This window comes from Podarcis vaucheri (genome assembly GCF_965113315.1).
Source record: "Podarcis vaucheri genome assembly, chromosome: 5".
Classification (NCBI taxonomy): Eukaryota; Metazoa; Chordata; class Lepidosauria; order Squamata; family Lacertidae; genus Podarcis; species Podarcis vaucheri.
The window spans coordinates 86,969,078-86,995,128 of NC_138763.1; the positions used below are offsets into that span (position 1 = coordinate 86,969,078).

The following is a 26,051-nucleotide window of genomic DNA, read 5'->3' on the forward strand; positions in this document are numbered from 1 at the left end:
GCTGAGCTGCGTAACCTGTAACCTGATCGATGTTTATACCGTGTAATGACTTTTGGAATAAAGTCTTTGAGGAATCATTGAGCAAGGAATCCGATCACTGTCTCTGAGAGCAGGAAGCAGGACAACGAAGGCTGTAAAGGGCCCCTTCAGTTTTATGGGTAGGATGGGAAGCTGAGGAGAAAGAAGGACACCAGGCTCTTGTCGTATTCAATAATAATAACAACAACAACAACAACAACAACAACAACAACAACAACAATTTATTTATACCCCACCCATCTGGCTGGGTTTCCCCAGCCACTCTGGGCGGCTTCCAACAAAACACCAAAATACAATAACCTATTCAACAATAAAAGCTTCCCTAAACAGGGCTGCCTTTAGATGTCTTCTAAAAGTTTGGTAGTTATTTTCCTCTTTGACTTCTGGTGGGAGGGTGTTCCACAGGGCGGGTGCCACTACCAAGAAGGCCCTCCCTCTGCCTGGTTCCCTGTAACTGTAACTTGGCTTCTCGCAGCGAGGGAACCGCCAGAAGGCCCTCGGCGCTGGACCTCAGTGTCCGGGCAGAAGGATGGAGGTGGAGACGCTCCTTCAGGTATACTGGGCTGAGGCTGTTTCTATTCCATCCCTTCTTCTTAAACTTTCTATCCTTCCTCTATGGTTATATCCCCCAAGCTCTCATTTTCCCTCCTCTTTTACCCCAATTTCCACTGGCTGAGGAATAGACTTGGTGGAGGGACCTGTCCCTTGTCTCAGAGGAGCTTATCTATTAAGCAACATGAATATTTATTTGTATATACCCTATGCCAGATTCTGTGTCTTGGTCACTTTGAAGTGTACAATAACCATAAACCAGGAAAAACACCAACAAGGGTGGTGAAGGGGAGAGGAAGGAGCACCAGGCGCTTGAAGAAAGGTAAGAGCTACTGTAGTGGTTGATGCATTTGATGAAACCTGAAGGAAGATTATTCCAAAACATGCGCCAGAAATCCAATAATTAAATAATAAAGGAAACGATGGGAGGTGGGTGGCGCTGTGAGTTAAACCACAGAGCCTAGGACTTGCTGATCAGAAGGTCAGTGGTTCAAATCCCCGCGACGGGGTGAGCTCCCATTGCTCGGTCCCTGCTCCTGCCAACCTAGCAGTTTGAAAGCATGTCAAAGTGCAAGTAGATAAATAGGTACCGCTCCAGCGGGAAAGTAAATGGCATTTCCGTGTGCTGCTCTGGTTTGCCAGAAGTGGCTTAGTCATGCTGGCCACATGACCCAGAAGCTGTATGCCGCCTCCCTCGGCCAGTAAAGCAAGATGAGTGCTACAACCCCAGAGTCGGTCATGACTGGACCTAATGGTCAGAGGTCCCTTTACCTTTACTAAAGGAAACAATGGCTTCAACTGTGCAAGGTAAAAATAGTACAAGTTAAGTGTTCCTAAGATGCGATTGTACAGTATCGCCAAAATGAAATTGTTCGTTATCCATTGGTAGGAGGTCGGCACACTGCAGACTTCAAGCTGCCTACATATCTAATCCAGTCCCACAGAGGGACTTGTGGCTGTTTTTGAAAGGGACTTTGCACACAGTTAAAAGCAAGTGATAAATATTTTGCACATTTGACCCATCAGTAAATCAAAATGTTTATTGTATGCTGAAAAGCAACCCATACCCCCCTTTCCTACTTTGCCAGAGTACAGCAACTGAAATATGCTGTCCTAATTCCCCCCCCCTTTCATAAATTATTTTTTTCACAGGCAACCGAATGTGTTTTATAACACCCAATATCAGCCACAGAAAGCAGTTGCTATGATAGTTCATAACTGGTCAGGTGGGTTACCAGCTGCCTTTAACTTCCAATAAGCAGCTAACTAACAAACCATCCATTACTTACTTCAGAGAGATTAGAGGTTAAGCATAAACTTGATTACATGCTATAAACGTGAGTAATTTGAAATGTTATTGGTTATTACAGAAATATACGGTAATAATTTCCTCTTTAATGAAAGGCAGCATGTTTTTAGTGGCCCCTAGTTTCTTGTTTAGGCTTTAGGAAGGCGATCGGTGTATGATTAACAGCTACTTTTGCATGATAGACATCTGGGATGAGATGGCATAAATGGATGCTCACCACTTAGCTGTATCATAAAAATGCAAAAATACCATCATATTTGTATGATAAACACAAAGTTTATAGGCAACACTCTTTCTGCTCTCCTCCAAACTGCTCATAGCTCAGTAGGTGCTCTAGTTTTTGCTTGCCTGAAAGAAAACCACACATTTCGAAAGATTCAAATGTCTAACCCAAGTTATGTTTACACTGAATATAAACTCACTGGTTGCAAGCCAAGAGATGCGCTTCCCCATTCTACAAAATGCTCTTTCAAGGGTGGGGGGAGAGTACAGGGGCACACCCAAGCCTGCCTGGAGGTCTTACACAACCTAGCCTTCTAGTATCAGAAATGTGTGACCTGAGTAGCTCATGTGCATCCAGCTTGCACTCTTTATTACCCCTCTAGTACTATCCAGACTAGGTCGCTCAACCATTGCTACTGTGCCCTTTCTTCTAGCAGATCAAGATAATCAGGTGACAGCAAAAACTGCAAAAAAAATTAGCAGGGGCAACTAGAATAAGATCTATTATTTGATTATTGATGAAAACCTCCAAAATGTATTTTGTATGGTTAAGTTTTTACCTCTATCTTCAGTACATTTTATTTTATTGCTATGGCTACTGGCTGATGCAAATAAAGATTCTTCTGATTCTGATTCTGAATGTGCGGCCTGTCTGTGGCTTTATAAATACAAAGGCTGTTTTTAGATATGTGGAATAGTAAGCACACAGAAACTGAGCGCCCTGTTTCTATTTTGCAAAGCTATATCCGAAACCACTCTTGGTGGTGAGGGAAAGGCACTATGCATTTACGCAGCCGCTTTCTCTTTTAGTAGCAGTTGTGCATTCCAGTAGTCCCACTGGCTTGTTCTTTCTATACAATATTTTTGATTCAGGAATGACCAACATAAACCAGTTTCTAACTATGAAACAGACAGTACAATGCCACACGAAGATCACAGCACACCCTAGTGTTTCCAGATACAGGTATAACTGTATGATGACTTGTTTCTGTGAAACAAGAAATAGCACTTTGCACGCAGAAGTGCTTTATTCTAGGCGTTTCTAGGCAAGCTTGTTTCTCCTGCTCTGGAGGCTACGAGCCAGGGGTGCCAACTTGAATAAAATATTGGGGAGGGGGGAGGTAAGCCCCACCCCACATAACTGATCTCATGACACAGTGCACACACACCATTTGAATGGCAATGCACCCTCAAATATTTTATTAGGGGAGGGCGAAGGCACCTCAGCCCCTAGGAGTTGGCTACTATGCTAGGAGCCAAACCAATGGCTTCAAGTTACAAGAAATGAGATTCCTGACTGAACACCAGGAAGAACTTTCTGACATTAAGAACTGTTTGACAGTGGAAAAGACTCCCTTGGGTGGTTGTGGACTCTCCTCCACTAGAGCTTTTAAAGCAGAGGTTGGCTGGCCAACTGTCATGGATGATCTAGTTGAGGTTCCTACATTGCAGAGGGCTGGACTAGAGGACCCTGAGAGTCCCTTCCAACACTACAAGTCTATGCATTTATGATTCTAGAGCCTTGCTTCTGAATTGTGATGGGGCAACAAAGCAGATGGCCTGTATTTATTAATAAAATGGACAAATGACTATGGCGTTTTATTCCCTTTCTCTCTAGCACAGCTGTCATTATGGACTGCAGCAGCTAGGTGACAAAGCATGTACTGTGCATTCATAAAAGCCCAGGGTTCAATCCTTGGCTTCTTCAGTAAAAAAACAAAAAAACAAAACAAAACCACCTCTGGTTACAAGGGCTGGAAAGAGCCTCTGTTTAAGACACTGGAGAGCAAGTGCCGGATACAGCATCAGCAATACTTGCCTTAGAGGGACCTATGGTCTTTATTGGCGTAAGGCAGCTACTCATGTTCAGGCATTTATGGACAGTAGTTTCCCATCTGCAAGGAAGTTCATTCATTCATTCATTCATTCATTCATTCATTCATTCATTCATTCATTCTTTTCCCAGCCTTCCTCCCAAAGGAGCCCAAGATATCAACAAGAAGTGATAAAACCATGAAAACATATTTTGAAAATTCCTAATACAGTGGTACCTCGGGTTAAGAACTTAATTTGTTCCGGAGGTCCGTTCTTAACCTGAAACTGTTCTTAACCTGAAGCACCACTTTAGCTAATGGGGCCTCCCACTGCCATCACGCGGCTGCCGCCCGATTTCTGTTCTCATCCTGAAGGAAAGTTCTTAACCTGAGGTACTATTTCTGGGTTAGCGGAGTCTGTAACCTGAAGTGTCTGTAACCTGAAGCGTCTGTAACCCGAGGTACCACTGCACAGTTGGAAATTGGGGGGAAACTCAAAAGAGTAAGGTCTTTAGTAGGCAGTGATAAGACAAAGGAGATAGTGTGTGACACACACATGGTCACAAAGAGACACAAACTAAAAAGCAACTGTGGCTGAAATGGACTGTGGAGGAGAGAGAATTGTTTTTAAGCAGAAGCACTGTGGCTTATGCCTAGAATGAAGGGTTTTTTGTTTTGGTTTTTTTAGTGTGCAAGAACTATTGTTTCTGCGGACATGAGGTTGCCTCCCGTCAAAAATAATGACCTCAGCTTGGAGCTGCAGGTATTACAGCCAACACTAAGTCAATTTTTCAACCTGTGGGCCTATCACTTATATTTTGGCTAGATGTGCAATGCTATGAGTGCTATAAAGTTTTTACTGCCGGGAGTTTTGGATGACCACATTACTCACAAATGGCAAAGTCACTAGTGAGTTATATAAGCCTTCCCAAACAAGTGGCAATAAAAAAGATTCTAGCGGACACACATGCACACACATCTCCTCTTCAAGGTTTTGTTTATATAGCCTCTTTTATACTTCATCTTCACAGCTCATCTTCCAGTAAACCTCAGTTTGTAACTGAAAATGACCATTTCCTGGGGGAAATGGTTTGACACTGACCTTTAGCTTTCCCCTATCCTAACTGCTCTCAACTGCTGTCAAGAAGGGTTTAACTTCTAGTGTGGACAACATAACAAATATTGAATGCAGATATTATGTGGCTTAAGTCCAATAAATCCTCAACTTTGCATAGCACTGTAGAAACAGCACTGTCCATTTTAGGCTAATGGATGACAAGCATTGGTGTGTTTTTTTAACACTGCAGTTATTTCAGAAGTTTTGCATGTATTAATAATATACACTTTAAAGATATGTTTCACAGAAGACAGGGGATCTTATGACCTATACTCTAACAGAAGTACTCAAGAGCCGCCTGCCAGTGAAGAAGTAGCTGCACAGCTAAATGATAGAGTTGCAACCAATAGGAAGACGCATATGCAGGCCTGCTTCAGAGTTCAGGCTCTCATATCCATACATGATTGTCTGTAGAAACACATAGGATGCTGTGCACCTCATAAGCCACCAAGGAATGTACAGAAACACCGCTTTGTGAACCTGCATCTCCATATAGATCACTTTTGCATGTGCTGTCATGCTGGCCCCTCTTCAGGATTCCCAAAAGGTTACTTGAAGAATTTCCTTTCCCCATAAGTGCCAGCTCAAATGCTGCCATCTGCAGTTCCACATCTGTGAGGTGTCCATCTTATTGTGGCAGCACCTGTGCCTTGGTACTCCCTGCCTATTAACATTAGGCCAGGACTCAGTGGTACCTTGGGTTACAAACACCTCGGGTTACAAATACTTTGGGTTACAGACTCTGCTAACCTGGAAGTAGTACCTCGGGTTAAGAACTTTACCTCAGGATGAGAACAGAAATCGCGCGGCAGTTGCATGGCAGCAGTGGGAGGCCCCATTAGCTAAAGTGGTAGTCTTTCAGGTTAAGAACGGACCTCTGGAACGAATTAAGTTCGTAACCAGAGGTACCACTGTAATGATGTCTGCTAAATTAGCAAACCTACCCAAACATATAACTAAGGTAAAGGTAAAGGTGCCCCTGACCATTAAGTCCAGTCACAGACGACGCTGGGGTTGCGGCGCTCATCTCGCTCTATAGGCCAAGGGAGCCCGCGTTTGTCCGCAGACAGCTTCCAGGTCATGTGGCCAGCGTGACTAAGCCACTTCTGGCGAACCAGAGCAGCGCACAGAAATGCCGTTTACCTTCCCGCTGGAGCGGTACCTGTTTATCTACTTGCACTTGACATGCTTTCGAACTGCTAGGTGGGCAGGAGCAGGGACAGAACAACAGGATCACCCCGTTGCAGGGATTCAAACCGCCAACCTTCTGATCGGCAAGCCCTAGGCTCTGTGGTTTAGACCACAGCACCACCCGCATCCCCCAAACATATAATTAGTTGTGTATAATTGTTCTAAATTTTTTGATATTGTATCATATTTTATATACACTGCTTAAAGATTTCTCCCAAAAACTTATGCTAAGACATGCCAATGGGTCTGCTGCCAGAAGAGAACCATAATTGTCTTTGCTAAAAATTAAAAACTAACATATTATACCACTTTTTAAATGTGTTTGTGGGAGGGGGTGGGGAAGGGGGGTTATTGGTTTGTATGTTTCTTTGTTCTTGTCAGGGGTCCCTTTACCTTTACCTTTAGTGTTTTTATATTGTATTTTTATGTTGTGAACAGCCCTACGATCTACAGGTGAAGGGTGGTATACAAATTAAATAAATCAATCAAAACCAACTTATTTAGTCTGGTCTCACACATTCCTTCTTTCAATATTATCCGGGCCTGTCATAGATAGCAATAACGTGGAAGTATTGGGGAAACATGCGAAACAAATAATAAAGCTGAATAAATCCGCCACTAAGGTACTATATTGTGCGAAGAACACGGCACAAAATACAATGGCAATGCGACAACAGACACCTGTCTGGAGGGGCCCCACGAAAGGGAGGAGCCTAGAAAACATAGTCAGGTCACCTGGAGATGTCTTTATGAGGTCATCCAGAATGTTTGTGTCCATTGTGACAGGAGACCAAGGAAACCATCTCAGTTTATAAGGAAAGCTGCCAGAATTCTCAACCCCAGTGCTCACACCACTGAGCATGTGTGGCCAAGGGGCTTAACAGGAAAGGGGCTTAACAGGAAAGGGCCTCAGAATATATTAGGAAGGAAGGAAGAAGGAAGGAAGGAAGGAAGGAAGGATTTCCCACTATCAGATACACAAACCAGAGTGCTAGAGCTGGGACAAAATATCCCCAAAAGGTATGATATCAACTTTTTCTGGTGCAAATGCACAGCACTGGAAAGGCAGAGGAAATTGGGGCAACTGAAGGTGAGATGTGACGAGGAGATTAGCTAATGGAAATTAAGGTTTGGTGTGGATGACTGGCCAATTGCTAGCTTTTGGCAGGGTTGTACTCCCCCTGGAGAAGCAGATATGCAGGCTTCATGTTGCAGGTAAGTATTTTTATTGATTTACTTGATTGGGGGAAGCTGCCTCCCTACCCCCCTTGGCTATGCCCATACAGGGTTTAGGAAGGGGGTGCCAGGTGTCAATTTTTTTTGGGGGGGGGGGAAGAAAGGTGCTGGTATTGCATAGCAGTGTGTACCACCAGAAAAAAATGCTGTCTAAGAGATTGTCTCAACCGATATATACACAACTAGTCACTGAGCTCTCCAGCAAAGAGCCTCCTGCGGATGCCACCTCCAGGAGGTCCATTCTGTATGAGGTAAGAACTGTGGGTGTTATTCAGCCAACTCTTTACTCAGAATAGACCCACTGAATACCATGCTGTGCCTTTAGTGTGGCGGAACCAACACTTTGGAACTCCCTCCTGTTACATGTAAAAGGGTAAATGGACCCCTGACCATTAGGTCCAGTCATGACTGACTATGGGGTTGCGGCGCTCATCTCGCTTTATTGGCCGAGGGAGCCGGCGTACAGCTTCCGGGTCATGTGGCCAGCATGACTAAGCCACTTCTGGCAAACCAGAGCAGCACACGGAAATGCCATTTACCTTCCCGCCGGAGCGGTACCTATTTATCTACTTGCACTTTGATGTGCTTTCGAACTGCTAGGTTGGCAGGAGCAGGGATCAAGCAACGGGAGCTCACCCTGTCACAGGGATTCGAACCGCCGACCTTCTGATCAGCAAGTCCTAGACTCTGTGGTTTAACCCACAGCGCCACCCGTGTCACTCTGTTACATGTAAGGCACACTATTTAGTGGTTAGAAACTCCAATGGAAATCCTCGTTATTACATATTTTACATGGCTGTTTATTTATATATATATTAAATTTTCATATATGGATGCTTTATGATGGCCTATATTTGTAATGCCTAATAAAGGTTTGGCGAAGTTAGTAACATATCATGCAGGCACCATCTCTGTTATCTTTTTGGTGCCTGTTGAAAATCTTTTCCAACCAGTCTCTTAAGTGGAGATTTTTATCTCAATCTATACTGGAGGTTTTTTAAAAACTTTTTTTAAAAAAATGTGGTGCTTTTATTGTTAAATCACTTCAGGACGCTGAATAGGAAGTGTTTCATGAGATGGTAAATAAATAAATAGAAGCCTGGCACCCATTTTTATATGCTTCCTATATGTCTGCACAGTACATAACACACATAGCTCTTTGGTCTCAAGGAGAACTATCAGTCTGGACACTGGTGTGTTGCAAATCCCGATTACTTATTCCCCCCCCAAGGGTCAGTTAAACAAAATTAAATCATTAAGATGCAGAGAATAAATAGAAACTGATAAGGACAAACATGGCACATTCACTACTGAATTGTCTTAGGATTGCATGAGGTGTGTCTGTGTGTCATCTGCCTATGAAATATAAATATAAATAAATGGTTGGCAAAGACCAGGAAAACGGGGAATCTGTGGCTTAACATTAGTGAAGTCATGTTAAACAAAATATTGTTTTGTATTCTCCACCCCCTTCTACTTCATTTCTGAACACACCAGCATAAGAGATTTATTTCCGCTGAACTGGAATATTTTAATAACGGAACAATTGGGGAATTTGATAAATGTTTTGAGGATTAAAATTGAATAAATTAATACAGGAAGCTAACTTGCTATGATGGGGGGGCAGTATGGAAATGCATCTAAAAGTGTCTAGTAATTGATCGTTCACAATTTGCAAGCCTGGCATGACTCCATGCAGAGTCCCCAGTCTCGCTAAGGTAATTGGTCCTATTGAAAACAACAGTGGCTCAGCAGCACACGCTGCTTTCTTCCCTCGCCTCTAGGCACAGGGAAGGATCAATATCTGTTAGGATTGCTTCTTGTTCCAACAATGTAAGATTTACAATACTTGCTAGGATCCTCACTTTGTCTTCACCCAACTCATCAGTGGAACCCAATTACTAACCTCAGACAAACAACATTAACATGAGCCGCTATGCTTCTTTATTGCCCTTCATCCAACTCTCATTTCGGGATCTTCAGGCAGTGGCACTATAACAGACACTACACTTTAAAGTGTGCTCCAAGGAATAAATTTCCAGTCTTTCATTACTCGTACCTTGATTTACTTCATATCATCTTGCTGCTATAGACAAAGATAACACACTGTAAATTACAGCTGTCCTGTCTTGTAGTTTCAGAGGTGGGGGGAAGGCAGGGAGTGACTCTGTTTACTCAGCCAGCCCTGGAATACCCCTTGCTACATCCCTACCATCAGCTATGACTAATATTTATTGTTGCTATTTGAACACTGTATTTCATGCAAAATTAGTCTTCTAAAGGTTGGAGGGGGGATTTTATTTCTCACTTCTTTCCTTCTTACACCTACACATGCATACACAAGATACTTCAAAGAGCAGAACGAAAAATGCACGTTTTATATTCTTTATTGCACCTGTTTAGGATAGGTAATGTCATTTAAACTTTCCTCATGAGGCCGTTCCAGGAAATCCCCCCCCCCAAGTCCTGAAACCATAATAATGCAATGACTTTTGATACTTCACAGTTCGTTATGACCTAATTTGGGCTTAATACACAGAAAGCCAGGAGAGAGAGAGAGAGAGAGAGAGAGAGAGAGAGAGAGAGAAAGCCTTTGGACTGGAGGTTAAAAAAGCCTTTTTGACTGTGTTATTAAGCCTGCCTCTCATTTTGCTGCTTTGCTGGCTGCAGTCACGGCTTGTGAAAACAGTCACTGGAAAAATTCCTTCAGGTTAGCTGTTGCAGTACCCCCTTATTTGTCCTACAATTTCCTCCATCCTCCAACCTATTCCACTGGCTGATAACTAAGAACATTAGTTTTATGCGACTTGTCAAGCTCAAATGAAAAGAGAGCTAACTTTAATGACACTGCAATTAATCGCCCCAATAGACAGACAGCTAAAAGACAAGATATTGACTTCATTAAGGATAATGTATTATGTCATTAAGTTAGTAGGGTCACCTTGTGTATCATATATGCCTGCTAATATATTGGCATTTTCCTCAAATAAGATAAATTCAGATATGAGTGATAAAGCTGATTAGAAAATGTTTAATCTAAAGAGGCTAGTTTCCTATGGGTTGGCTTTGCAAACCTCAAGTGTACGAGGCATTGTAAGAAACTATTATAGATCTCAGATTATCTCAAATAACTGGCCCTAGTCATTTATAACCTTGTTTTTTGCTCAATTTCTAAAGTTAAAAAGGTATCTCAGCTGATGAATCCTAGATATATTTTGGCAATACTATAGCTCAGATTCACCACCACCCCATTTTTACCTTTAATCTGTTTTACTACACGTTAAGCAGGAATTACTACGGGCTATACGATATCTCAACTGGCATAAGGAAGTTTAACCATTTAAGAGACAATCTATTCAATTTAAAAAAACAAAACAAATACCAACACAATTGTTTATCACAATTGGCCACTTTGCAGCTGGTTATTCATTCTAACCTGTTAATATTTCATTTTTAAAGTCCCATATTTTCTATTTATTTAACTTAAGTGTGCAATCCTATGTATGCCTATTCAAACGTGAGTGTCTTTCAGTTAAGCGGATACATAGGACTGCATTATTAATAATAAATCAGCACAGGGGTAGCTAATCTGTGCCTCTCCAGATATTGTTGGATGTCAGCTCCCATAATCTCTGACCATTGGTCATGCTGGCTGGGGCTAATCAGAGTTGCAGTCCAGCATCTGGAAGACCACAAGTTAGCCACCTCGACTTAGCACTTACATCAGGTGTTGTAACTTCCATCACCCCAATAAGCCTTAATTACCCTGTACGGTAGGCTAGTACTACAAGGTGAGTCCTTTAAAAGAGGCCCCATGGAGACAGAGTACACGTTCCACGGGCCTCTTTTAAATGACTCACCCTGTATTTTGCCCATACAGTGGATGGAGGGAAGGGGATCAAGATAAATGGCAGTCAATTGCCCAAGCTGATTTCACAGCTGCTGTGAGATTTGAAAAAAGGGAAGGTTGTGTGCCTGTTCCTCCACCACTGGAATTAAGATTGCCTGGTTGGGTTCTAGATTTTAAACATGAGCTGGGTTCTAGATTTTAAACCCTCTCAGGAAACAATGAGCAGTTCTGTGCTGTACAGCACCTAGCACCTAGATGACAATGACTGAGACTTGGCAGTGCTTCATTGTACAGTGGTACCTCGGGTTAAGTACTTAATTCGTTCTGGAGGTCCGTACTTAACCTGAAACTGTTCTTAACCTGAAGCACCACTTTAGCTAATGGGGCCTCCCGCTGCCACTGCGCCGCCAGAGCACGATTTCTGTTCTCATCCTGAAGTAAAGTTCTTAACCTGAAGCACTATTTCTGGGTTAGCGGAGTATGTAACCTGAAGCGTATGTAACCCGAGATACCACTGTATTTAGGTACTGCATGATGACTAGTTAATAAGTGAATGTCCTTTGTTAATGCCTTCGATCAGTCAGTGGAGTACAGTAGAAAAGAGTTTTGGACAATGAAATCCTGGGTTCAAATCCCCATTCCCTGGAGCAGCCTCACTGGAACCTACTTCAGACAGTTGTTGTAAAAACAAAGAGGTATACACCATGTATAGCACACAGGGGAGCTAACATCAATTCACAATTAATTGCTTCCAACTTGTGGACTATTTAAGATTGGGGTGCCATTATAATTATTTTTCAAACATCACATACTATTACTGATTTAAAGAGAAAAATTGTCACGCGTGTGCTAATGATGCATTCCAGTACCATCATCCAAATGACTAGGTCTTCCCCCAACTGGGGTGGGGAAATAGGAGAATGGTAGCACATCATTGTTAATCATTGCTTTGTCTCCTTATATTTGTGGACTTCAGACTGTGCTCTTTCCCCCCCTTCTATATCTGCCATTCCTCATGTGAGCACAGACTCACACAGATCATTACTCCAGTGGCCACAGAAGACAAATCAAGGCCATATGAAATATTTCCCTCCAGCACATCTTATTTTAAAGTTGCTTAATAAAGATTTTTGTGCCATTTAACATGCTCCACAGTGAAGTAAAAATACCCATTCATTTCTTTTATAAAGGACGGTTATTTTACAAACATTGCTTGGATATGCTTACTGCAAATACAGAAATGTCAGTGAAAGATGATGCTTCTCTAATTATTTATAACAGCTTGCTCAAGTACTGCATGCATAAGCACAAGCGCATGTTAAAATAATGGAGAACTTCCAAACGAATACACTGATTTTCTAACACAATAGTTTCCCCCAAACAAACTTGCAGCCTCATTTTCAGTGTCTTCATATTTCTTTTTAAAAGGCATTTTTAGAATTTAGCAGCTGGGGCAGAACTCACACACTCATTTTATTCTGTCAATAGTCACAGCGAAAACATATTTACAGAAACACCTCAGCATTACTGTTAGATTAGTGGCTTTTAAAAAAATAATCCAATAAGGCAATATATTTTATAAACACATACACAGTAAACAGGGCATTTCCACACTCATTGAAGTCATTGGCAAGAACTCAGATTTGTATTTTCCAGCCTAGATTTCACCTATTATTTCATTTTAACATTTCCACAAGAGAAAAAGTAGGAGACATGAAGAAAACCTTTCTCAGGACTAGGTGCAACAAATGTTCAGTAGCTGCTTTTGAAAGAACCAGCACTAACTCATGTCCTTTCCAATCCTTCACTCCAAACCGTACCTTTTAACCTGCATCCCATCTTTCCAATATTTCCATTAGGATTGTCAAAAGCAGAAGTTTGGAAACCTTTCCCTGTGACCTTGGCATTTCTTCTCAGGCTTAACGTATTGGCATTTTTTCCCCCTCTGACTGCATCGCTTCTCATTTGTCATGATTATTGTTGAATTTTTCAACTGTCATTCCCGAACGTAAATCAATGGTTGTCGACTTCCCCTTTGTCATATCTGCACAGCAAACAGCCTTTCCCTTCTAAATGAGGCTTCCTCCCTTTCCATCCATTAAAAGGGCCTGTCTTTTGGAGAAGTCAATCCTTTGTTAGGTCACTCCATTTATCATTCTTCCAATCAGCACCTGACACACGTATTCAGCCAGGTCTTCAACCACACAATCATTGTTCATCTCCCCCCCCCCCCCCGTAATTTATTTATGCATGGTGCATTTGGCCATCCATCTTGGCCAGTTTTACATTTTTCACTGCCCTTCTATCCTTAGGTCTCATTTGCCTTAAAAGAACAGTAAGTTTGAAGAGGAGGGAGGGAAGGAGAGAGAGGGAGAGGGAGACTGTGTTTGTGAAAGTGCAATGGAAGCCAGTATGCCCCTTAGATACAAAATTACACTATAACCTCTAAAAGACTGCAGACCTTTAAGATTTCGTTATATACCATCCACAGCAAAAGCATTGCTGTCAAGGGTTTCTAAAATTTATTTATTTTAACCCTTCAATGGAGAATAATGAACCATATGACTTTTTCAACGCATTGTAAGATAACGACATATTGTAACATTATCTCTTTCTATACAAGATATTCGTACTTGCAAAAAATAATATAAAGTGGTGGCTTTGTCCAAATGCTGCATGGAATGCTAAACTTAGTTACTGCATGCAATCTCCTGCCCCCAGGTTAATCTATTTTAACTCTCAATGGCCAATAGATTATTATTTTATTGTGAAATAATATATTATTACTATTACTGTTGCTATTAAAGCACATGGACAATCCCTCCCCATGAATATTTATTATATGGTCAACAGCCCAGTTTGCTGCCCTGCCCTGCCCTGCCATGCTATGCTAAACTAAGCTACGCCAAGATTTGGCTTAGTGCGTCACCCAAATGGAGACTTGTGGTTAAGCTCTCTCCTTACTGTGAGCCATAGCCAAGGTTTGTTAAATGCCCATAACCATTCTTAATCCAGCCCAGATTTCACCAGATTTGATTTCCCACAGATGTCAAGTAGGGATGTAGGACTTTATTTCACTCCCTCTCCTCTCCCTACAACCCTGAATCTGTTCCCATAGGTTACCTCCCCGTATCTTACAAATATCACCTACAGGTTGTGAAAACCATTATTGTTTTCCTGCAAAACATGCTCTTGGATTCTATTTATTTCAGATTAAAAACTGTATACATAAGATGCATGAAATCATGCCTACTGGACCTACTGCTGCCCCTTCTGTATTGCAGGGTCCTATTTGCACACAGGTTTATTCATTTATTTTAAAGATTAATATACTGCCCTTCAACAACACTTTGAAGGTGGTTTACAAAGACTCCCACCCCCACAAAAATGAAGGGAACAAACCAATCCTGGGCAAAGGGGACCTTGGACCTTTGGAAGACAGGACTAGCCATCATGACCCTGATCTCTGCTCCATACATTCATTTGTCCATTCCATGAGCACAGGGATTTTGCTGATGCTTTAGCTGTGCTGATGGTGATAGTTACTGATTGCCACAACACTACCATAAACTACAGGGACATGTGTGAAAGAGAACGGAGTGTGGCTAAGAGGAAAGCATAGCTTGCCCAAACAACACGACGAGTTTCCTTGTTCTTAAAGTTAACATTTATTAATTAGAATTGTAGGCTGAAAACTGATATAGCCACAGAGAGAGAAAAAACAACTCCAGAAACCTTAAAAGATTTTGGTTAACATGTAAAACCTGCCTCAGGCTCACAGCAAAAAAAGAAAAAGAAGCACACTCAATTGGTCTGGTAAAACGCCCATAGCTGCAATTCACAGTATAGCTGCACACAATGGAAGTAAACGGAAGGTCACAGGACAGAGTGGTGTGCTTAAATGTGCCAGAAACAGGCACACAAGGAGAAACAATCCCTCACCATTTTCTACAGACCTTTAATGAACTGTTTCATTTTTGCAGACATCCCGTGTTCCAGTGCCCACATTATCCGCAACACCCCCACTATTGCAAAACACTCTGATGTGGCCAAAAGTGAGCTTCTTACAAAAAAAAATTTCGTCATTTGTCTATACAAATAAAATCATCAGCTTTCTTCTCCCCCACCCTTTCCCTTTTTGCTTTCTGTGGTCTCTCCCTGCCCCCCGTTCCCCGTTTAATGTCTCTAACTTTATGCCATGTTCCTTTCCTCTTTCAGCACGGCTGAGCAAGGCTGACAGGCGGATTCCTTTGCTTTTCAGGGTATTAAAGCCACTTTCCCGCTCTGACAGCCTGTTCTACTCTGCCACCTTATAGCTCTGGCTTCACACTTCTCTGGGCAGCCACTGCTTCTTGACAGACCACTGTCACTTCCCATCATCCTCTCTGTATATCCTGTTCTCTCCCCCTCAGCACGCATCCCGACTTTCCAACCAATGCAATTATTTTTTTTGACAAGCCATCCATCAGCTTTAACTTTAAAAGCACTTTCCGCTGATATCCATTGTTAAATCCCTTGCTTTTTATGGAGCTTGCATGAGAGAATATGATATCAGACATTCAAACTACCAAACCATGTAAATTTACTTTGTTCTCAGCTATGTTTCCAATTTCACGTCCAATTTTTCGGTACATTATGCGTAGTTGTTGTGCTTAATATGATGTTGTCAAATCCCATTAAAGTTCACTGCATTGCACGGCTTTAAAAACAGGTTACAATTTGCATTCTATAAAGAAAAGGAAGGAGTGCAGTCTGAAGTCAAGCTGAATCTTATTAAAATTATCTGTTCAATTGTTACATTTGTAGATGGAGTAATTTTGAGGCATTAGCTGAGACACATATGAAAATGTCAGTGTGCCAACTAATGACAATGAAAGCAAAAGGAATATATCTGTGAAACTCAATAAAGCTCCTTTTGCTGGTGACATAAATTTGATGATAATCCGAAGAAATGAATAAGGGACCATACAGTTTGAATAGGAATTACCTTTTTCTATTAAATCAGTTTGGTGCATTTCCACTCGGCCTACATCTTGCTCCCCTAATGCCAGGAAGAGTCTCTCTTGGTGGACTAAGGAAATCCTTACAAGAATAAATTTCCTCTTGAGGAATATCATTCATACTAAGCTCAGAAAAATTTCACACAGACACAATTTAGTAACAAGGAAAGGATTAATCCTGCTTTTTGCATGCCATCAGGATGGACAGACAGAGAAATTGGCTCAGAGGCAATGTTGCGGCAGATAAAGAAACAAGGACACCCCTTTTCTTTCTTTTTCTTTTGTATATTTCTATCTTGCAAATCTGAAACGGGAATCAAAAACAGTGAGCATGAAAACAAATTTCAGTCCTGTAAAGATTATTAGGGTTAGGTATTAAAATGGTCCCAGTGTTAAAGTTTACCTGATACTTTGCACAGTTCCATACCATAACTGCAGACATACACACACATACATGCCAGGTTCCCAGGCTTGGCATATAGACTGGCCAAGAAATAGAACCCCGGATGGAAGACTTTGTTCTTTACAGCAGAGAGTAAGTGTAACTCTCTAACAGCTCTTTTTGAACAGTCTTCAAAGGTATGCCCATGCACTATGCATTATATTAGCAATCCCAGTTGCTACCAAAGCATCAATAACTCTGCCTAGGTTATCACTAGTCAGCAAAGGTCCCAGATGGCATAGCAGCCTATGATACCACAGAAGCTACCTGGGCCTACAATAACAAAGGTGGATCTAGGAATAAATGCAGGCTCCGAATCTGATTCTTTGCAGGACTAACACGTTGGAACACCGTCCCTCTCTTCACAACCACCTATCCACAGAACCCCATTTTTGTTTGGCCTGAGTTTCAGTTTATTGGCCCTCGACTAGTTCATTATAGATCCCACAGCCTTTCCAAAGGAGGGAACTAAAAGGAAATTAGCAGAGAACAGCTGGGAAGTCACTTTACATGGGGCCTAAGTTATTTAGGACTCTACAACTAATGTGAACACTTTGAACTAGGCCCAGAAATGAACTGCCAACCAGTGCAGCTATTTTAAAATAGGAGTAATATATATATATGTTCTAAATGGAATCCCAGCTAACTGACTGCTGCATTTTGGACCAATTGAAGTTGCCAAGTTGTCTTCAAGAGCATGGAGTACTGTGGCCAAGTCATTGCTGCCCCGAAGGACAGAAGCAGAAGCCTTCTGCTTGTTCCAGAATGTGGTCTTTCTTCATAAATAATATATCTGAATTATAGGTGTGAACTTTGCAAAGAGCTGATTCTACCTTTGAGGGCAACTTAGCTCATGAAACTTGACAGTAACATATCAACTGTTGCTAAGTTTACACAACTGCTCTAGCAACTGCGATCATAATAACAAAACCTTCTCAAAGAGGCAAATTTACATAAGGTCAACAAGTCCCCTGACAAATTATATATAGCATTCTGTCACTGAAAAACTGCCAAATCTTTGTTCTTTAAGTCTAGGGAAACTAATGGGAATTGCAGGCAATGATAGTATTTTTCAACAGGGTTGGGGTTTCATTCTATAAATAATTTTAAAACTATTACTCTGTGTTGTATCACAAAAAGATGAGCTTTTGTTCAACAAGCAATTCCTTGCACGGGTGTTGTTTTTTGCACCTAGAAAAGCTTCATGTATGCTCTTGCTGTGTGTTATAATTAATGAAACATCTTCATATGCAGCCCCACCTAGAGTGCATTAGTCTGGATGTAACTAAAGCATGAATAATGGAGGCAAGATTTGCTGTTTCTAAATATGTTTTCTAAATAGGGTTGCAGAAGGTATACTGGTCAAGTAGCCTCCCTGGCAAAGACTGCATGTCACCAGTTTCATTTGATGTGTCAACTGTGTCCCTTCCTGTAGAGGGGTAGCTTAGACACTTGCACTAGTAACCACATTTTTACTACTACAATGTGCTCTATTTGGCATTTTTATTATAGCTGGTCCAGAGATTGCAGCTGGTGCAAAATCCTGTCACCGGAGTGGTGAGTGATGCCCCTTACTGGGCACATCTCACTCCTGGGATTGGCTGCCTATTAGCCACCAAATCAGTTCTAAGATCTTGTCTCCTGTGTCAGTGTTGAATTCAAGAACACTCCGAAGCTGAGGACCTGCAACACCATTCAGGACAGGCTGTCTCTCTACCTCCCGGATGTAAGAACCCAGGATACATAACACCTCTGCCTTTTCAGGATTTTCCCTCAATTTATTGCCCCACATCCAGCCAAACCTCACATCCTAGCACTGGTCTAACACCTCAAATGCCTTGCCTCTCCAGATTCAGATGGAACAGAGAGATAGAGCTGGGTGTCATCTGCATATTGATGACGCTTCACTCCAAATCTCCTGATGACAGCCAGGGGCGAACAAAGGCGTTGTGACACCTGGGGAAGGGCGTCACTACATAGGGCACATGTGCGGCATCGCTACGTATGACGCATGCACTGTACGTAGCGATGCCGCACATGCGCTGTACATAGTGGTTTGCCAGTGGCACTACTCCAGCGCCGTACAGATGGCGGTGGGATCCCTCTGTTGCCACGACAGCCGCGAACGGAGGATCCTCTACATGCGGCTGTAGTGGCGACAGAGGGATCCCTGCCGTCCGTACAGCACTCGAGCAGCGCCGGCAGCAAACTGCTATGTACAGTGCACATGCAGCATCGCTACGTACAGTGCATGCGTGTGATGCAGCACATGCACTGTATATAGCGGTTTGCTGCTGGCACCGGGATCCTCTGCTCGTGGCTGCAGCCGCGAATGGAGGATCCTCCACATACAGCTGCGGTGGCGCGATGGCTGCTCATGCCACCACGAGCCCCCATGGGGTGCCTTCTTGTCACCCACGCAGACATGGCACCCGGGACGCACCGCCCCCCCGCCCCCCGTTGCAACTCCACTGATGACAGCTCCCAAAGGTTTCATATAGATGTAATGGATGTTTATATTTTAATGCTTTGTTAACTGATAGTTACACTTGTAAACCACTTAGAAGCCTACTGTGGAATAAAACTGCAGTGGTAGCAGTAGAAGAAGGTTGGCATCAACCATAATGTACATTGCAAGGGAGGGAGGTAGATTTGAGGGGGGAGTTACATGGTTATCTAGATTTCTTAAAAATTAGTACTCAAGACAGATCAGAATAACTGCTGACTTCAAAGAGCTGCTGAGTGAAAGAGTGATAGAAGAGGAAAAGCTACAGAAAAGGGACAGCAACGCTTAATCAAGAGAAGCAGAGCTTATGAGCAAAACTCTTCAAATACACTTTGCCCGACAGGCCACTTCCAACAGAACCCTAGCTGTTCAAGCAGAAATATTGTGACTACATGGCCCAGATACTTAACTCACTAACTGTTTTCCTGGTACTGACTTGTTAATATGAATTAACTTTTTTCTGCTTAAACAGTGGCGAATTGAATGAAGCCACAGAAAAACAATACTCTTAAAAGGTAAGTACTTTTATATTCAACAAATGAACTAAAAGCTCTAATTTGATGAACGAAACAGTTGTGTAGGAGAAGCAGCATTTTTAATGACGTTCTATCCCCTTAACTGTAAGGGCGCAACTGGAAGTACCTTGTTCAATGTCACAAATACTATCCATAATCAATCCTGGAGTTGCTGGGAGTTGTGGTCCCAACACAAAAAGCAGTTATTAAATCAAACATGCTGGGATCGATCCAATCCTACAATGGGCACAGTTCCCATTCATGGAAGGATCCCATACATCATCACATATCCCTTGACCAAGTGGAAGACAGATATATGAGAAATATACACAGGGTTCCCATTCCCTATAATGTATTTATTCTTACTCATACATGTATCCCAAGGGCAGAAGCCAGGGAGGCATTATTATCCCCTAGGACCATCTTCTCCAACAGTCTTCCCCCAGCCAACATGGCCATTGATAAGGGATGATGGAAGTTGCGATCCAACAACATCTGGGGAGTACGAGGTAGGAGAAAGCTGGGGAGCACCAGGTAAGATCCCTCTGATCAGGCATACTGTATGCACTGTAGGACCAGATCAAGCCAATCATTTATAAAAGATGCTCAGAAACACAGAGACTTTCAAAGGGGAAAGTTTCAAAAGTTACCATCAAAAACAGCTTCAAAGATATCCTTGCTGTGAACACTTAGATTTTTTTTGGGGGGTGGGGTTGGGAGATGAAAAGGCAGCTCTTAGGTATCCATAATTTGGAGTTCAAAAACCATAATCAATCAATCAGTCAATCAATCAACCCCAGTACTACAACTGCCAATTACAATATTTTGTATATGAGTAATTTTTGCCAGTGTGTTCTTACACTTTCCCAACATTTGGACCATAAGCTATTTGAAGAAACTAAATGTAAACTACATTACTGTAAAGTTGTGTTATACAGCTATGCAATAACTTGTTAACGTCACCCATAACCTTCATAAATGGGTTTGTAATGAGAAAACCTTGTTGTCATACAGTAGGTATGATTGATGCCATGTATGAGTGAAATGAAGCCGCAGTGACCATCTCAATAACACGAACAGCTGCTAAATATTCATTTAGCAGAATGAGTTTGGAAAACTTTGAGCAGATTGCTTTCACAAGGCTGCTTTCAACAAAAGGAAACATAATTAACGAGCTAATATCAGCATGTGTCTGGCTAAGCTAATGAATATCAAATTACACAGAAACCTGTATAAATCATCATTATCCTGAATTTTAATTGAACTTGCAATTAAACATGACAAATTTTATATACACTAAACCTTTAATTTATACTTTCAAATATGGAATAATTTATCATTTTTAGTATTTCATAGTTAATTTCCCAATATGTACACTTCTAATTAACAAGGAGAGGCTTAAAAAAGAGATAGGAAAAATGTATTTAACAGCTCTACCAGTTACAAAATTTGAGTTCTATAGATTGAACTTTAAGAAGATAGCAACTTTGCAGTGAAATTCAGCAAGGAACAAACTACATGTGTTCACTGTAGAGTAGACCAACATTTATAGCATGAAAACACATGGGGTGGGACACAGGACTCCAATGCTACTTTAATATACAGTGGTATCTCAGGCTAAGTACTTAATTCGTTCTGGAGGTCCGTTCTTAACCTGAAACTGTTCTTAACCTGAAGCACCACTTTAGCTAATGGGGCCTCCCGCTGCTGCTGCGCCGCCGGAGCACGATTTCTGTTCTCATCCTGAAGCAAAGTTCTTAACCTGAGGTACTATTTCTGGGTTAGCGGAGTCTGTAACCTGAAGCGTATGTAACCTGAAGCATATGTAACCCGAGATACCACTGTACCTAATATATTTAGGTAAGACACTCGTCTACACAAAAAATCATTATTGGAAGGAAGGGAAGGGAAGGGAAGAGAAGGGAATCTAACATTATACTTTGTGCTGTTATAAGATATTTGATCCAGTGGAGGCTTCTGTCAGCGGTATGGGGAGGGGATAATTTTTGCTGATTTCCCCCTGTGCAAACCCACAAAATCTTCTTTAATGACTTGGTAGACTCTTCAGAAGAGCTTCAGGTGAGACAGACAATAGATGGCACTGGAAATTATCCATCTGTTCTGCTGACAGAAGCCTCTGGTGGACCGTCAAAGGGCCTTCCAGCAGCATGAGGAACACTACTGGACACACATGACCCAAAATAATAGTTAAAAGCAAAGCCACAGTTTAGTTCGATGGAAATACAGTGGCAACCGTATCCCCTGGGCTGGTGCCCATTGGAACTGGTGGGGTGAAAACCAAGGAGGCCAACAGTGGATGAAGCCAGAGCTAATGATAGGCAGAGCCAACTAATTATAATTTTGTCCCCGTTCTCCTCTCTGCTGAGTTCTACAAGAGCAAAACTAAGGCTAAGGGGGTAAAGCTGACAGGCAGGGTCACCCCCTGGCCTGGTTGTCAGTACGTATGCAAGCAGGTGCAGGCTGGCTGAGAGCAGACAGAAGCTGGTGGGACTGTGCCCCATTTGCCATAACAGACAAGCCTCTGCTGCATTTCAGTTAAACTCATTCTCAGGTAAGCATGCATAGGTAAAGGTAAAGGGACCCCTGACCATTAGGTCCAGTCGTGACCGACTCTGGGGTTGCGGCACTCATCTTGCTTTATTGGCCCAGGGAGCCGGCGTCCAGCTTCTGGGTCATGTGGCCAACATGACTAAGCTGCTTCTGGCAAACCAGAGCAGTGCAGGGAAACGCCGTTTACCTTCCTGCCGGAGCGGTACCTATTTATCTACTTGCACTGGCATGCTTTCGAACTGCTAGGTGGGCAGGAACAGGGACCGAGCAACGGGAGCTCACCCCGTCGTGGGGATTCGAACCGCTGCATAGGACTAACTAAAATGTAGAGTTCTCATAGAATCACAGAGCATAGGGTATAAACCAGTTTTCACAAATGGTCACCACAGCATCTCTTTTTTCAAACTGCTGCACTCATGCAACTCATAGATGTTCCCGTTTCCACACAAACAAAAGAGACAAAATGTACATTTAAAACACAGAGAGAAAATGGATGGTGCAAGCAATGTTTCCCATTACCACTCCCATAGGTTGAAACCAAATTCTACCAATTCTCATTTATTTCTCACAAGTCTCTAAACCTGTATGTATTCAAATGCTTCTGGCCCTGAGCACTGGCTGTTCAGGCCTGAGAAGCAGCAGGACTAATATTTTCACACATTATCAGATAAAGCAGAGTGAAAGAGGCTTCTCCAGAATTGACAACTGAAAGCTACCAGTGAGTTTACAACTTGTGAAATTGTGGTGGTTGGTATTTCCTCATTACTGTGCTCTTGCAGCAAAATCAGGAATGCGGGGCTTTATTTATTTATTTATTTGCCATACACTGTCTCGCTGCTTGCTAGTTAAACCTTGTCTCAAGTTATCAACACTCTCTGGAGAGATAAGCTTCTTCTCACTTACAAGATGTCACTAATAATCGAACTTCCAAGACTCCATCTCGAAAAGAGACTACTGGAGCCACACAGGTCACAGGAATTAACTGCCACCAGTCCTTGCGAAAAACTAAGCTCATCAATCTATAGCTCCTCATTGTAATTAGAATAACGGCTTTGAAAATTTGGGCCGATGTTGACTTGGTTTTATCGCTACAAAGACCTCAGTGTGGGGGTTTTTTTAAGAAAAGAAAAGGGGGAAAAACTTGGTGTGAAAGTAAATGATAAGTGATGGTGGCGTTGTCGTGGCGACAGGGACAAACAATTCCCTAGTTGCGACATTTTCAATGTCCTGCAGAAGAGAAACTGTCCTCTTTAGTGTGGCGCGGTATGAAGCTTATTTATGGCCACAAGGCTCACAAGGATTGATGACTGTCGTAACACACTGTCAAATCCCTTACTGACGCATTTACTTTTTTACTTTTTTTAGCCCCTGGTGTGGCAGAAATAAAATGGATCAAGAAGTGCTGAAGTCTCTCTTACTGAATGCAATCTTAGTATCTAGTGTTATATTAATTATACATCTTGTGCTCCAGTAATCAGGTGGTGCTTTTTTAAATTTTCCTTTTCTATATCATTTTCACAGCATGTTGATCTATGAACTGGCCACTCTATTCCTGCATCTGGCAAGGAAGATGTCGCATACAAAAACTCACACAGTCATAAAATGTTTTGTCGTATCCACAAGAGGAATAGACTTCGCACAGATACAGAATTCTAGGAATCCCAACCATTTTAAGGAACAAAACTAATCAAAACCATTAGTCCTATAGCAGTCTGCTCAATATCAACAAATGACGCTCTTCCAGGTGATGAAAGGCCTTCTACAATTAGACAACGGCAGGGAAATGACAGAACCATCAGTGGCTGACTATGACTGTTTTGAAGACAAGTGTGTGAAGATAAAATCACTTGTATGCATTCTAACTTGGATTCCACTTTTGAAACAAGTTCAGAGATAGAGGATACAGTCGCTCTGTCTAGTCAAGACACTTTTGGATTGTTGGCCTTGAGGACATAAAGCAGACTCATAATGCTCCATAATATGTTGTGTGCATAACACATACAATGGTCATTCAGTGATGAGAGATTCTGGACAAATCAAAGGGAGGAATTCATACAGCACAAACTATGGAATTTGCTATCACAATTGGTAGTGATGGTCACTGACTTTGATGGCTTTAGACAAATTCATGGAGGATAGGAATATCAGTGGCTACTGATGGTTTCCCCTCTGGATGGTTCTACCTCTTAATACCAGTTGGTGGAGAACAGTAACAGGGAGGGCTGTTGTACTCATGTCTTGCTTGTGGGCTTCCCACAGCCAACTGGTTGGCCACTGTGAGAAAAGAATTCTGGGCTGAGCATAGGGCTCTTTCTACATTCATGCGCATAGCTGACTCTTGTCCATATGGGCTGCTTAAAATGGCAAATTTTGGCATGCCATAGTCTTTGTTTATGAGTAGTAGTCAATGCTGTCCTTAGGGAGGAAGGGGTCCCAAAGTTCTGAAAGAGGCTGTGGTGAAGCCCTTGTTAAATAAATCTACCATTGACCCTGGCAATAGTAAGACCTATCAACCTGTATTCAATCTGCTGCGCCTGCATATCAGCTCCAGAGTTTTCTGAATGAGACTATTATTTGAATCCACTCCAGTCTGGTTTTAGACCTAGTTTTAGAATGTAAACTGCCCTTTTCGACCTTAAGGAGCCCTCAGCCCATATTCATTAAATGGGCTTCCTGGTAAATTGTTACATAAAGCTGGAACGATGGCGCCAAAAATGATTCAAGAAACATTAAGACAGGGTGCAAAAATGATCCAAGATACGGCAAGATAATTTACAAACCAGTACAGTGGTACCTCGGGTTACATACGAACAGTTTCAGGTTAAGTATGGACCTCCGGAGCGAATTAAGTACTTAACCCGAGGTACCACTGTATTAGTGTTTGGAAGGAACTCCATTTACTCCAAGAGATGTGAACTGGCAAAAATAGCTGTGATCATTTGACAAAGTCCAGCAGCATTTGCAACTTAAGATGCTTGCTAAACTACTTAACAAAGACTGCACTGTATATTTATCATTACCTAAAAGTGATGAAATAATGTAACATTGGTAAAGGTAAAAATAGAAATAAAATCACAAGTGATGGGGCTGGCATGATATAGGTTGGGATAGCAGAAAGTTGTTGCAACTTCCTGCAGTCTGTGTGTGCATGCAAATTTTCTGGAGCATTAGGAAAGCTGGCACCATTTCCCCATAGCTAGCTTCTCCCTCACTCCACATCTCTTTTCTCTAATGGAAAATTCTAGGGCTTTTCTCGCACTGGATGGGGGAGGCATTCATGCAATCATGAGCTCTGTACAGTGACCTGGAATCTCTATAGCACTGGCTGCCCAATCCTCAGTCAGAACCCAGGCACAACTGTCGGGTATGTGTTGGCCTTTCACATTGATTTTATTTTGTTCTGATGGTTTGCATCCCACAGCCTTAATAATATGTGAAAGTAGTTTTTTATGTGTGCTAATATGATTAAAATATACACTCTGTACCCTAACACGAGCCCTACATGAAAACTCTCAGTAACTAAACAGATTGTCAAATATGAAAAAAGAACACTAGCAGTCAGTTTTAATTTATTCACGGCTATCAGCTTTTCTTGTCCTATTAGTAACCATAATAGTAACACAGTGTTGAGCAAAATACCAGAAGCTTTCATTAGAATCATTAACATAATTTGATAACTGATGGTAC

At 42.0% G+C, this 26,051-nt stretch overlaps 1 protein-coding gene and 1 long non-coding RNA gene across 2 annotated transcripts in view; one reads left to right on the top strand and one right to left on the bottom strand.

Annotated features, from left to right (window-relative positions):
* LRMDA (leucine rich melanocyte differentiation associated) overlaps positions 1-26,051 on the bottom strand; it is a 753,700-nt gene that overhangs the window by 429,313 nt on the left and 298,336 nt on the right.
* LOC309533641 lies at positions 7,179-22,491 on the top strand. Its single transcript, XR_014220371.1, has 3 exons — positions 7,179-7,264; positions 19,751-19,793; positions 20,178-22,491. It is a non-coding gene; the product is annotated as an uncharacterized lncRNA (long non-coding RNA).